This window comes from Xiphophorus maculatus, chromosome 23 (genome assembly GCF_002775205.1).
Source record: "Xiphophorus maculatus strain JP 163 A chromosome 23, X_maculatus-5.0-male, whole genome shotgun sequence".
Lineage (NCBI taxonomy): Eukaryota > Metazoa > Chordata > Actinopteri > Cyprinodontiformes > Poeciliidae > Xiphophorus > Xiphophorus maculatus.
Genome location: NC_036465.1, coordinates 10,704,243 through 10,716,896, shown reverse-complemented (window position 1 = coordinate 10,716,896; position 12,654 = coordinate 10,704,243). Strand labels below are relative to the sequence as shown.

The window sequence follows — 12,654 nt, the reverse complement described above, 5'->3', positions numbered from 1 at the left end:
CCTGAAATCACATTTTAACTGTGTTCAAGATATAGGGATGTTTGTCTATAGAAGTTGTTGTTGCTGAAATCCTTTTTATTTTATATCTAAAGGATGGTTATATAAATAAAAATGCAGGATTTTCATAAATACGTAAGGAAGTCTATTTTTTATTTTGTGTCATCTTGTACTTTTTAAGAGTTTGTCACTGAACTAAAAATTGTAAAGATTTTTGGTTTTTGGTAGCAGGTAAAATGTAATTGCTACAGAAAAACAAAAGTATTGGCCTTTTAGACTGTTTAGTTATTTTTTATGCTATACATTTAGCTTCGCCAAATTCATATAGAATTGCATTAACATATCTTTATATCAAAACATGTGACTGACAATTTTCTTTGGGAGCTTTATTAAAATCGTCCCATCAGTTTCAATTTTATATTACATCATAGCCTGTCTGTATTCATTTTAAATAGAATTTAGAGTAAATCTAACAAAGCACATCAAATAAATAGCTAATGAGAGGCACTAACACACACAAAGCCTAAGCAAAAATGAGAGAGCTATTTGGAAAAAAAAGGTAGGAAAAAAAACATATTTTGATTAAATAAATAAATAAATCAGTTTAATAATTGTCACAATGGATAAAATATGGGAATGTCATCTGATTCCAACAATCTTAATCACTAAGATTATGATCTTTGAAAGTAAAGCTTATCAAACAGTTCAGTTCACCTTAAATGGAATCAAACTACTTGATGCCTGTTTATGTCAGAGTAATCTGATCCAATTACAAAGAAACAAAACCATTTTTACACGGAATGCATCTTAAGTGCACCAATCACTTTGTCAACTGCAGAGTTAGCCACGCCTACTGACTTTGGTACGCATGACTGATAAACAGATCTCTAAACGGTCTTCCTTTATTGTTCACTTGCATGCGGATAAGTCTTAAGTATAAACAACATTACAGTATAATATTTATAACCTTAGCTAACTTGCAATGTATGGACCTTTGTAAATAAAATATGCTAAAATTAAATAAACAAACAAAATACTTCAGTAATAGCATATTGTATAATGAATAAAACTATTATTCTCATAATATTAGTTCTGCGTCTAGTAGATGAAGGATTTTTTTGGTTATATTTACACATAACTTAATATTTAAAAATAGATATTTATTCAACAACAAATTTGTTTTATTGCGCCGTGGAACTTTAATTTGACCAAGACGTTTGTTTTCTGTCTGAAGTAAGTTAGTTTTACATGCTTTATATGTGTTAATGTGGCCCAATAAATCCATCCTAATTTTTTTTTCATTGCTCGCACAAGTGAAAGTGCCTATTAATTTAAAGAACTAATAGTTAAAAAACACGATTTCCAGTCATTAATTACAGGAAGTGTAGGACTGCAATACATGCTTTTATTTTGAAAGTACGTTTTACTGATATGACGTATCCTAAAACAAACCAACCAAAACACAACGTCATCGAAAAGCACGTGTGCACCTTCCACTTCCCGTACTTCGCTCCTGTCACAGCTCCGCCATTGTTTGACTTTTCTCGTTGCTAACAGAGATGTTACCTAGTAACTCGGCGAAGCAGTGAGACAGAAACTTCACATTAAAACATGCGTTTGTGGGAAACCAAGCTCAGAGGGCATAAAAGAGGACACACGCCTCAGAAAGGTACTTTTTTTCCCCTCTTCGCTTTCTTATGTCACTTCCTTGGCGCTACCGTTGAGTTTGAATACATAAATACATGCATACGTTTTCTTTTTTTATCGCGTTTTGCAACCACAGATTGTCTTTAAACTACTTTTGTATTGTTTTAATATAACTTTTAGTTTAACTAAGTAGAGTCGCTGTTATGCATCTCTGTCGTAGTAATTTGTAGGTCCTGTTTTAGAATAAATATCGGAGTATCTGCTAAATCTTGAGAGTGTACTTTTTGCATAATACATTAATGCTAGGCGAGAAAGTTGTGTTGTTGAAGGCTACAAACTAAATGTTGCAGGTGTTCAGAAAGTAGGAACATCGTTTCCAACTTTTACTTTGCACAAAACATGGGAGATGCAAGTTTTGAAATGATTGAAGGCAAGAAATTTAGAACAGTTTCAGTTTTTCTGAAAGAAATTATATTGTAAACAACTCCTCGTGAATATAGCCCACGGATCTGTAAATTGCAACTCGTGAGTTAGGAGTGCCTATCAAAAGCTTTGGCTAAAATTGAAGAACCGGTTAATATTTGTACATATTTGTTAGAACAAACACTGCTGGTTTTAGCAGGTTTTTTTTCATTGAATTACTACATTGACACAACTGAATGACACTAAAAGTTATTTATTTATTTTTTTACCTATTTTTCTTTTCATCCGGTTGGAAATTTTGTACTATGTTTACATAATTTTCCACAAATATTTGTCACAAATATTAACATCCCACAGAAGAAAATGTATCCATCCTGAAATATGACACACTATTTTCAATAATTTTTTAAAAATATAAATCTTAAAAGTGTGGTATGTATAGCTCAGCAGTTATATGTGATAAATGAAATTAGGCTATTTTTTTTCTTCTTTTTTTGCCTTGTGAGTTCAACTAGCAGACACAACAAGCATCCGACATGTTACTTGTGACTAAAACAACATACATGCGCTATTCCCACTGTGACACATGGTGTTGGCAGCATTATGTTATAAGGCGGCTTTCTTCTGTAAATGTAGGGAAAATGATCAGAGCTGATGGAATGATGAATGGACCTAAATACAGCCCATCCCTGTACTTAATTTATTCCTGATCCTTAATTTATTGGTTAAAAATGTGGATTCGGACCCACAAATAGCAAATTTCACAAAGACTTGAGACTCCCTCTAAAATGCTTAGAGCCACCTATTTTAATAGTTCATGCACCAAATATACCTTAATATGCATTAATACACACAGTGGAAACTGTCATACAGTGGAAACTGTATGACGTATCCTAAAACATCTGTTGTCATACTACAATAGAAACTAATATTTACATCTTCTTCATTTCCACTCTTGGGGTTACAGCCAATCAAAATAAGATGTTATTTTCCTTGACACTGATCGGAAAATAACATTTATTTACGCTTAACTGCCTGCTTTACAAATGTCAGCCAATACCATGTCGAGTAGCATTGAACATAGGTATTTCAGCTTCCAAAGCTGCGTATTCTTGCAAATATTTCAGATATGTGCTGTGAAAAAAATCTATGAAAAAGCAGGTTTTCTGTGAATAATTGAGGCGAGTGTCTGCGTTATCTATTAGCAACATATTTTTGTTTTTGAAAGTGATGATTTTATCTCTTAATAAAAGAGATAAAATCTTTTTTTTAATCTCTTTTAAAGATAAAAAGAGATAACCCAGATGCAGCTGGGGTATCAGCTGCATCTCTTGATAGTGCAAAATTTTCTAAAATTACCTTGTGGAACGATGGTGCTACTCTTGCCTTATTTTGACTAATCCTGGAAGAAATGACATGAGAGTGGTGTGGAGGTTAACATTCTTGCAGGAGAATAACCCTAAATACACCAGAAGAACTAGAATTTAGAGTTTAGCTCAAATCATATTAATTTTGACACGTTGGCACCATAAGAGTACATAGCTAAATTCCATGGGTCTTCAAATCCAGACCTTGAGGTCTGGTGTCCTGCATCTTCTAGCTGTTGCATTTTTGACAGTAGAGTATAGAAGATGTCCAGGCCTACTTTTAGAGTCTGAATCAATGTCGGCATTCAGCCAAAATCATTAATAATAAACATACGGCTTAAGATGGAGCTCAGAGACTAATGCTCTCTTCCTCAGTTATGTCTTTTCTACAGCTATACTGAATACCCACCCTGACTGTAAAGGACTACAGCAATGAAAAATTGCTTGTGTGAGGTATCCCTTCTGTGAGCTTTATTACTTTATGAGATTTGTTCTGACAGTAAAATAGAAATGTATTAGAATATTTTAATTATTTTCCAGAAAACAAACTGATTGTTTTTTTAGTGAAACAAATGATCATGTTTTTTTGCTATAACAGTAGTATTAGCGCATAAATAGTTAGCTTAAAGAATCCTGTATGTCGACAAGATTTGTGCAATATGGTTTACTTCAGCCATGACAAGACAAATGCAGAAAGAAAACTTTGCCTAATGAAAAAATGGTTTTAGTTACATTTTTGAACCAAATCCCCAATCTTAGGAGATAGGAATGGCAGTCTTAGTGAAAAAAAATATAAATTTTAGTGCATTCAAATCCTCATTCCACTGTGGCTCTTCACAGTGTCCATTTTCATTGTTCTGTGAAAGGAAAATATATAAACTATGATAAGCTCTAATTGTGTAATATTTGTGCATAATGCTAAAGCAGTAACCAATATTTTCTCAGCAGAGATCTATACATTTTTCTTGTTTCCATTACAGGGCTGGTTTGAATTTGTGAGACACACATTATGAAGTGAGGAAGTGTGATGAGTTCTGTAATGGCAATATGAAAATAACAACAACCATTATGGCACTTATCTCAATGTTTAGAAGACCAGGCTCTTCACAGAAGAGTGACGAAGCTTTCTCTAAAAATATCGAGGATCATAATTGTAGACACCTCTTTAAATGCACTCATTTCCAGAAAGGCTCATGATGAGCTGCATTTCCTTGGGGAGATTTGAAGGATTACTGAGTCATTAATGGTAACTTAATGCCGCTGATTTATGGTGTATCATGCAGGTCTGAAGATCTTAGCCCAATAATGAGCTGAAACACATCTTCTCAGGTATAATCCTTGCTCTCATCTCCATGCTTAGCATAGAGAGGCATCTTTGATAGAAAAAGGTTAATCCTCACATTGATTAAAGGAGGATGCCAATTGTTCTGAGCCTGCTGTCAGAAATGCAACCAGAATCTGAGGTAGAGGTGTGAAAATCCTTGCAATTTGCTGTAAACCTGAGTAAACAGGTTTACTCGGGTAAAATCATGGACGTGCACAAGTTACTTTTATTTTACTGATTCGTAGCATTGCTTGTTTAATTAAGAGGACTGAAAAGTAAAAGGGTGTGACGGGATGTTCATTTATGTCAAGTTGACTTCACATTTAAAATGCAACGTGTAACTTTGAAAGCTAAGAAGAAAACCCTTGAGAGTACCTGCATGTCTTACTGTAGTTTAGCTAAGAAATAAACTCACTAAGAATTTGCTAAATAGTTTGAACATTGACAAGATGTCTGTTAAGTTGTTGTAAATAACATTATTAAATGCAATAAAATCTTGAGATTCTATTAACTAGACTATATAGTCACTTCGTCTCAGACATGACATGACTGTTTACCATCTTTGGATGTAACATCCAAGATGTTACATCCAAGTAACATCTTGGATGTAAGTGTTAAATATTTTACAATCCCAAGCACTGCAGCTAAACTGCTTCTTGCAAACAGAAATCCGTTGTATTAGCACACTGTGTGCTGCACAAGCTTAAACACACATCAGTTTTGTTTAACTCAAAATCCAAGCTGAATTGAAGCTCTCTGGATTTGTGGAAGGATTCCCATCATCCCTGTATGTTCCCTTTTAGCAGTCCTGTGTGTCAGTGCAAACCTAAAAACAAATATTTGGTGTAGAGAGACTCAGTTGTGGGTCATTTTTCTCTGCCCTTTCGACTTGCCTGGTTTACTTCCATTCTTTTCAGATGACCTAATGTTGGGCCTTTGTTTACAATTCATTTTATGTGTTAAATAGAAAATGCATTTAGGATTTAACCCAGGGGTGTCAAACTCCAATCCTCAAGGGCCGCTGTCCTGCAGTTTTTAGATGTGGCACAGGTACAAAACACTGGAATGAAATGGCTTAATTACCTCCTCCTTGCGTAGATCAGTTCTCCAGAGCCTTGCTAATGACCTAATTATTCTATTCAGGTGGTGCAGCAGAGGCACATCTAAAAGTTGCAGGGCAGTGGCCCTCCAGGACTGGAGTTAGACACCTGTGATCTAATGGATCAGATAAATCGGGTGGTAAGTTCTAATATTTCTAATATTCATTTTAATTTCTATTGTGGAGTATTTTATTTTGAAATATCTCTTATTTTGAAAAATATGAACTTTGCCCTCCGTTTTTCCAGCAAAAACCTTTCACACACGTCAGTAGTTCAGTCCTCTATTGCAGTTACTCCAACTGAACCGTTTGTAGTTTTCAGCAGCCTGCACTAGCGATTCACTTTGTTGTTTATGCTTGGAGCATTTGGTGAGTAGTACTAGGTAACTAGGAAAACCTGTAGTGGAGTTTTAGTGGTATATATATTCTCTTATCAATCAAGTGTAATGGATTCTTTCATGAAGCAATAGAAACAGCACTGGGAGAAGTAATATTTTACTGTTTATTAGCATTTGTAGATAAACTTTAATTAGAATTTATTTGGGTTACTGTTTATTAGCATTTGTAGATAAACTTTAATTAGAATTTATTTATTTTGTTAGTTTAGTGTGTGATATACTTTAAATCAGGTGTGTTTTATTTATTTGATTTTTTTTATGGCTCATTTGAAGACAGTCTATACATAAATTAAAACAAAAATTAAAACTTCAAGAAAAAATGAACAGAATCAAGTTGAGAAATAAAACCCACAAAAATAGCAGTAGGTTTTTTATTTTAGGCATACTGAATAATAAAAAAATCACAGAAAAAATATATCTCAAAGAAAAATGAGATTGAATGAGTTGCATGAACTGTCAGTTCAAAATAAGAGAACAGGTGAAAGACAAGATGTACAGCACTCTGGAAATGAAAGTAAAGGAGCCGCTTCCAAGTCAATCCTGAACATTTCAGTCTTTTTAAAGCAGCTATAAAGCAATGCTTTTATTCTAAAATGCTCACATAAGGTAAATTTAGTTTTTTCTGATTAATGTTAAAAGCATAAGCTATCCTTCCCTTTGCTTTTCTGCACATTATATTTGATATTTTGACTAGATACACTTAGCAAACCTAGATAATAAACATTTATTCTTTAAATAGTAGGAGTCATCTACTTTATTGGGTTATTATGTGTAGAATTATTCCTAATTCTGCAAAGAGAGAGGTGTAATTTTGTCAGAAGTTACCATTTTTAGTCAAAGTCCTAGTTTTCTTTTTTCCGCATGTGCTCCATTTGTTTATCCTTTGTAAAATGAAGGATGAGGTTCAGAAGTTTACCCGTCTACTCTGACGTTGGCCTGACTTATTTAAGCCCCGTTGAGGACAGCAGGACCAAGATGTAACAAGATTGTCAATATTCCTCATGTCAGCATGTAGTGCTTCATTAATCTGTCTCATTGATCCTGCATCAGTGTGTAGTTCAGTGACCTTGCTTTGCACCAAAAGGAGCTGCACCCAGGCCAGTGTTACCCAGTGTATTGCTCTTCTGATGGATCTGGGCTTGACTTATTGAAAGCTTGGGACAGAGAAGAACGAGGACACCTCACCTACGAGTTCTAAGTGGATTGTACTGAACATCAGAGAAGGTGGCTTATCCTTTCATATTATGAACTGATTTAACAGACCAGAAGGCAGTCATCTGATCTGCAACAGGTTCATTTCACATTTTCATTACTGTGGGTGGACATGCAGAGTTTAAAACATCCTTGGTTTAGCAGCTGGTGACATTTCATGTTGTTAAACAAATTAATGGTCCTGCTGCCTTTTGTGGCAAAGCTTTTACTTCATGTTTTGCAGATAAACACATTTGTTTCCCCTCGGGAAATCTGAACCACTACCATAGCAAATATGATATGTACCATATCATAGTAAATATGATAATGATTTTCTTTAAGGCACATCATTGTTCTCTTCTTCAGTTACTATCTCTGCAATCCTTAACTTGTTTAAGCTTTCACGTTTTCCTTTCTTTGTGTTTCTTCTCTCTCTTGTTGATACATAAATGACAAAGGCAGCAAATGACTGAAGTATTTATTTGACAACTTTTTCTTAATGCCTGTGGCACACATATTGTTGTAATTTGACATGAAAAGAACTTGCAGTGTGTTAAAAGAGGGACAGTCTGATCAATATTAGGAATACGCTTTGCTCATGCTGTAACAGTGCAGAGCTTTGTTTGGGAAACGTACATACGGGTTGACAAATAGATGTTATTTTTCTGCTTTCCATCTTACCAGACCTATTATACCCAACATGTAGCAATAGTCCATATCTGCAACAATCCCTTAGCAGGAGAGCCAAGTGCCTTAAAAAACGGCTCAGTGAGCACAACAATTTAAATCACTAAATTTGGCACTTCTTTTTCTACAGATATAGGTATTATCAATAAATCCAATACATATAAAATGGACCCCAGCCTATCAGTGGTTCAATATTGACGGATTGACCTATTCACGGATTTTCAGTAAAACGTAACTCCAAATTATTTGCTAAACATTTGCCTATTTTCAGCAATGTTCAAAATACAAGATAGCTTGGAAAGGTGAAATATATAGGAACTACATGACATGTTACTAGCTTGTGTTTGCAAAGCAGCCAGTCCAGGAATGCCGTTATTTTGCCTTGGCACTGATTGGTTGCACCTTCAAGATTGTAGATGTTAGCTCATATGGTAGCACTAATCTGGTTTCCACTGTGTGTATTAATGTACATTAAGGTGCATTTGGTGTATGAACTACTAAAATTTTCAGTTATAAGCATTTTTAGGGGGGATATCATGTGTGTACACGGATCTTAGCTATAATTCAATATTCTATTAATCACTTTGGATAAATTCAATATTCATCACAAAGAATTACTTTGGCAGTAATCCAATGTTACTGCCTGCTTGTATTAATATTACCCAATACCTGTTAAGGTTGTCTTAACACTGTTAGGGAAACATATTGTCTATTCTACAATATATTGTATTTCTAGTCTATTCTACTCCCAACCACAACAAAATATACCTACCCATATCTTATTGTTGTTTTACTGGCTTTACACAGTATTTCTTAAAAAAAAAAAAAAAACGTATCTCTATTTGCATTCAAATCACTTGTAATGTTACATTAGGAAACAAGAGCAAAGTTAGATTCTAACACAGTTTCAGTTAATTTTTCTTGTCATAATCTCTGCTTGAGAAGAGTGTAAAGCTGAACAGATACAGAATATGTGGTAATGTCCAGCCAGTGGATAATTTTACATTGTTTTATTATATTTTGTTAGATGTCTGTCTCCTTTTCTATCAGACAAAATTAACCGTTTTAAATGTGAGGGCTATGAATATTTTGCCCTCAATTTTAATTATAGTACAATTGAAGTAAATAGACAGCCCATAGTAAATAAATTAACAAAAGTCAATACCAGATTAATTTACAAGAGTTTCATTGTCAGTTTTCTGAATTGTTAGATGAGTTGTATTGGCAGGATGTACATTAACTCTATATGAGGTGTTTGTTGCAGTTATTCAGACAATTGGTTATAAATTACACACATAACCAGCTCATTAACTGTCAACAAATTTCTGCCGATAGAAACCACTAAAGAAAACCCAGAGATTAACATGTTCATCCTTGCTTAGAATATATATTTAGTTAGATACTGATGTTTACCAGCTAAAGTTGGATTCACAGCAATTAAGGTTTATTAATGGATACCCACCTGTGTATGCAGATAAGCACTTTATATATGTGAAATTATCTATGTTGGCCATGTTTCATATGTGAAAAACAGTTTCCTTCTGCATCGTAATGCAGTTCATTAAATTGCATTAACATAACAGGACGCCCACATTTCACCATATGGTCAGTATTTCACCACTTGTGGACTGTATTTTATGCTCAAAACCCACATATATTGTGTGTCCTTATGCATCACTGGGATGTCTGAATTTTCTTCAAGAATAAATTAAGTGTACAGGTTTATATTATTCTGGCATATATTATTGAAGCAGTTTATAGAAAATGTTAAGTACTGAAGTAATTATTTTCTATTAACTTCAAACATTATCAAAAAAACTATTTTTTTTCCAGATGAGATCAGTCTTGGTTAATAGCATTTTTCCCATAATAACAGTTCTTAATTTTATCTTGCATGAAGTTTGTGGTTGTGATGTCTGTTCATTGTGCTATTTTTTTCCACCCAACATAGATTAGCTGTCATTACCATGTTTTTCAAGAGAAACACATTTCCGCCATATCAGGTCTTTAATGGATGCAATATTTCCTTTTAGAGCAAATTAAGATGTTTTTCCCTCTTTTCCTTTTATTCAAGGCCTTCTGTCTCAAGGGCAATTGACTATTTCTCCCTTTTTCATTTTGTACATTTATAGTTTTGTCCATTTTATACAGGACTTTTCGGAGAACGAAATCTAGCCTTTTGCCACATGCATTTTGTATTAACCATAAGCTGATTTGTACCTGCTTCGACAATTCAATTTAGTTTATTTATGCAGCACTATTTCTCAACAAATGTGGTGTCAAGGTACTTTAGAAAAAAAAGTTGTTTCAATTCAGCCACACAAACACTCCAAATTGTATATTATGTAAGCTCAACTTATTCTGTAAATTAGTTTTAAATGTTTTCTGTCCAAGTAAACTCAGCAGAATTCATCAAGTCACTGACTTGCAGCATTCACTCTTGGACGAGCATGAAGCGACATGAAGACAATCGCTTGTGTTGTCGTTGACTTCATAGCAGTTCCTCATTTCAAGGATGCATTTCACGAAAGTAGAGAGAAAAACTCCCCTTCAACAGAAAGAAACCTCCAGCAGAACCTGGCTCAGTAAGAAGCAGCCATCTGCCACGACCGACTGGGTGTTTGAGAAGACAGAGCAGTACAAAAAAAAGAAACAAAGGAGAACTGACATGGCAGTACTTTTTATACTTAATTACTCCCCCTGGATATCTTAGGCTCAGGAAACCATTATGCTGTTATGTTGATTACAGTGTTTTTCCCTTTCTAAGCTTCGACCACCCCCCAACACACCCGCCTCTGTGACCTTAGGTGACTCTTCAGCTTTTTCTATCTGGAAGTTAGATTTTTATATCTTATATTTCAAGGTACCAGCATAATGATGAGATGAGGCCTTTAGGTCGTAACAAGGAATTAAATAAAAATACCTTGATCCTAAATAGGGATTTAAAAAATTGTAAAAGAACCCTGTTTAGATTTAGCTTTATGCTTACTGCTTGGATTAAAAGATTATATAGTTGTGTAAATGACAAAATTTTGTTTGCATAGTAACATAATTTATTGTGCTTCATCATAGTGGTCTTTGTTTATCTTCTGTTTCCTTATTAATTAATTCAAATCCATCTTAAAAGACTATTAATTCTGTGAACCCTGCAGTTAAAGCAGAACAGCACAAAAACGGGCTTAGACAAAAGTCTTGAAGCATATTCTTCATTCTTGTCAGGAGACTTGAAAAACAAAAAGCAACAAACTAACTACATCTGCCACTTTGAAGATTTAGAAGTTATTAAATTGTCAAATGTCCTTGCAGTGCACTCACAGTAAATAGATGTAAATGTGCTACATTGTTTTCACTATGAGGGCATAGCTGTGGGCTTTATAATGGGTTCCCTTTAATTTTAAACACTGACCTGGAGTACACCACCAATTTTAGCCTGAGGCAGTTTGAATTACTGTTGAAAATTGTCTCTACAATACAATTCATCGCTCCCATTGGTCAGTCATTTTAGTCTAGTTTGATTGCTGCTTTAGGCTTAATCTCTTCATCAGATCTCAATGAGCGCTGATTTTGTGTGAAGTCTGCAAAAGGTGTGAAGTAAATTAATTTCATACCTGAATAATTCTGGAGACTGCAGTGACATTGATGGGTGGAGAGGTGCTGGATGCATTTGAAGTTAATTCAGCACTGGAAATTGTGTTGTGTTGATAATGCCAAACAGATTTCAGATATGCTTGACCTTTTCAAATACATGAGCTGATCAACACTATGAACTGTACCCTGGTTTTGTACAAAAGAACCAGTCATCTAAGGTTCCTAAATCCCTTTGGACAGGGCAGTTTTTTTTTTTACTAAAAGCCATATTTTTGAAAAAAGATAAAAGCTACTGTTATTTATAGGGTATTTATGGCAGGTTTTAATTCTGTTTATTAAGCTAAATACTTAGTTGTGATTAATTATGAAGGTTACTATGGCAAGAAGGTGCTTACTTCATTGTTGGATAATATTTCCATTTAAAATTTTTCTTTTATAAAAATTAATATTTTTATCTTTGTTGTTCAGCTTGCGTGTCTATCTCTTTTACTCCCAGTGGTAAATCCCTCGCTGGCCGTCAGCCAGCTCTTCCCCAAACGATAAAAGTTTAAATCACTAGTTCAACAGAAATGCCATGTTATCCTCTTAGATTTCGTTGACAGACTCTCGGCTGTCACTGCAGTTTTTTGATGAAAAATTGCTCCTTAGCGGCAAAAACAATCTGAAAAGACTTCAGCTGGAAAGCCAGGATACAATTCTGGCAGAGCTTTGTCTGACAAAGACAAGCATTAAGAGCAAAAGGAGCTTACTTGTTTCTGTCCTTAAGAGCAGGTTTTGAAATCAAATATTTGAATTATATCATAGATCAGCTGTTATCCCTTTCAATTTAGGCCCTTTTTTAAAAAAAAATATTTAAAACAAAAGTATTTTTTATTTTTCCTAAAATTGTGTTTTGAACCATTAAGGAGGGTTGAAATATGTTAAACACACTAA

The 12,654-nt window shown here is 34.3% G+C and overlaps 1 protein-coding gene across 2 annotated transcripts in view; it reads left to right on the top strand.

Annotated features, from left to right (window-relative positions):
- The first annotated feature begins 1,494 nt into the window (after positions 1-1,494).
- enox2 (ecto-NOX disulfide-thiol exchanger 2) overlaps positions 1,495-12,654 on the top strand; it is a 193,783-nt gene continuing 182,623 nt past the window's right edge. Inside the window, exons 1-2 of one of the 2 annotated variants that reach the window (XM_023328395.1) lie at positions 1,495-1,666; positions 5,902-5,997. The gene's annotated coding sequence lies outside the window, so the exon portion shown is untranslated. The remainder of the gene's footprint in view (positions 1,667-5,901; positions 5,998-12,654) is intronic. The other variant, XM_023328396.1, reaches the window with a different exon arrangement.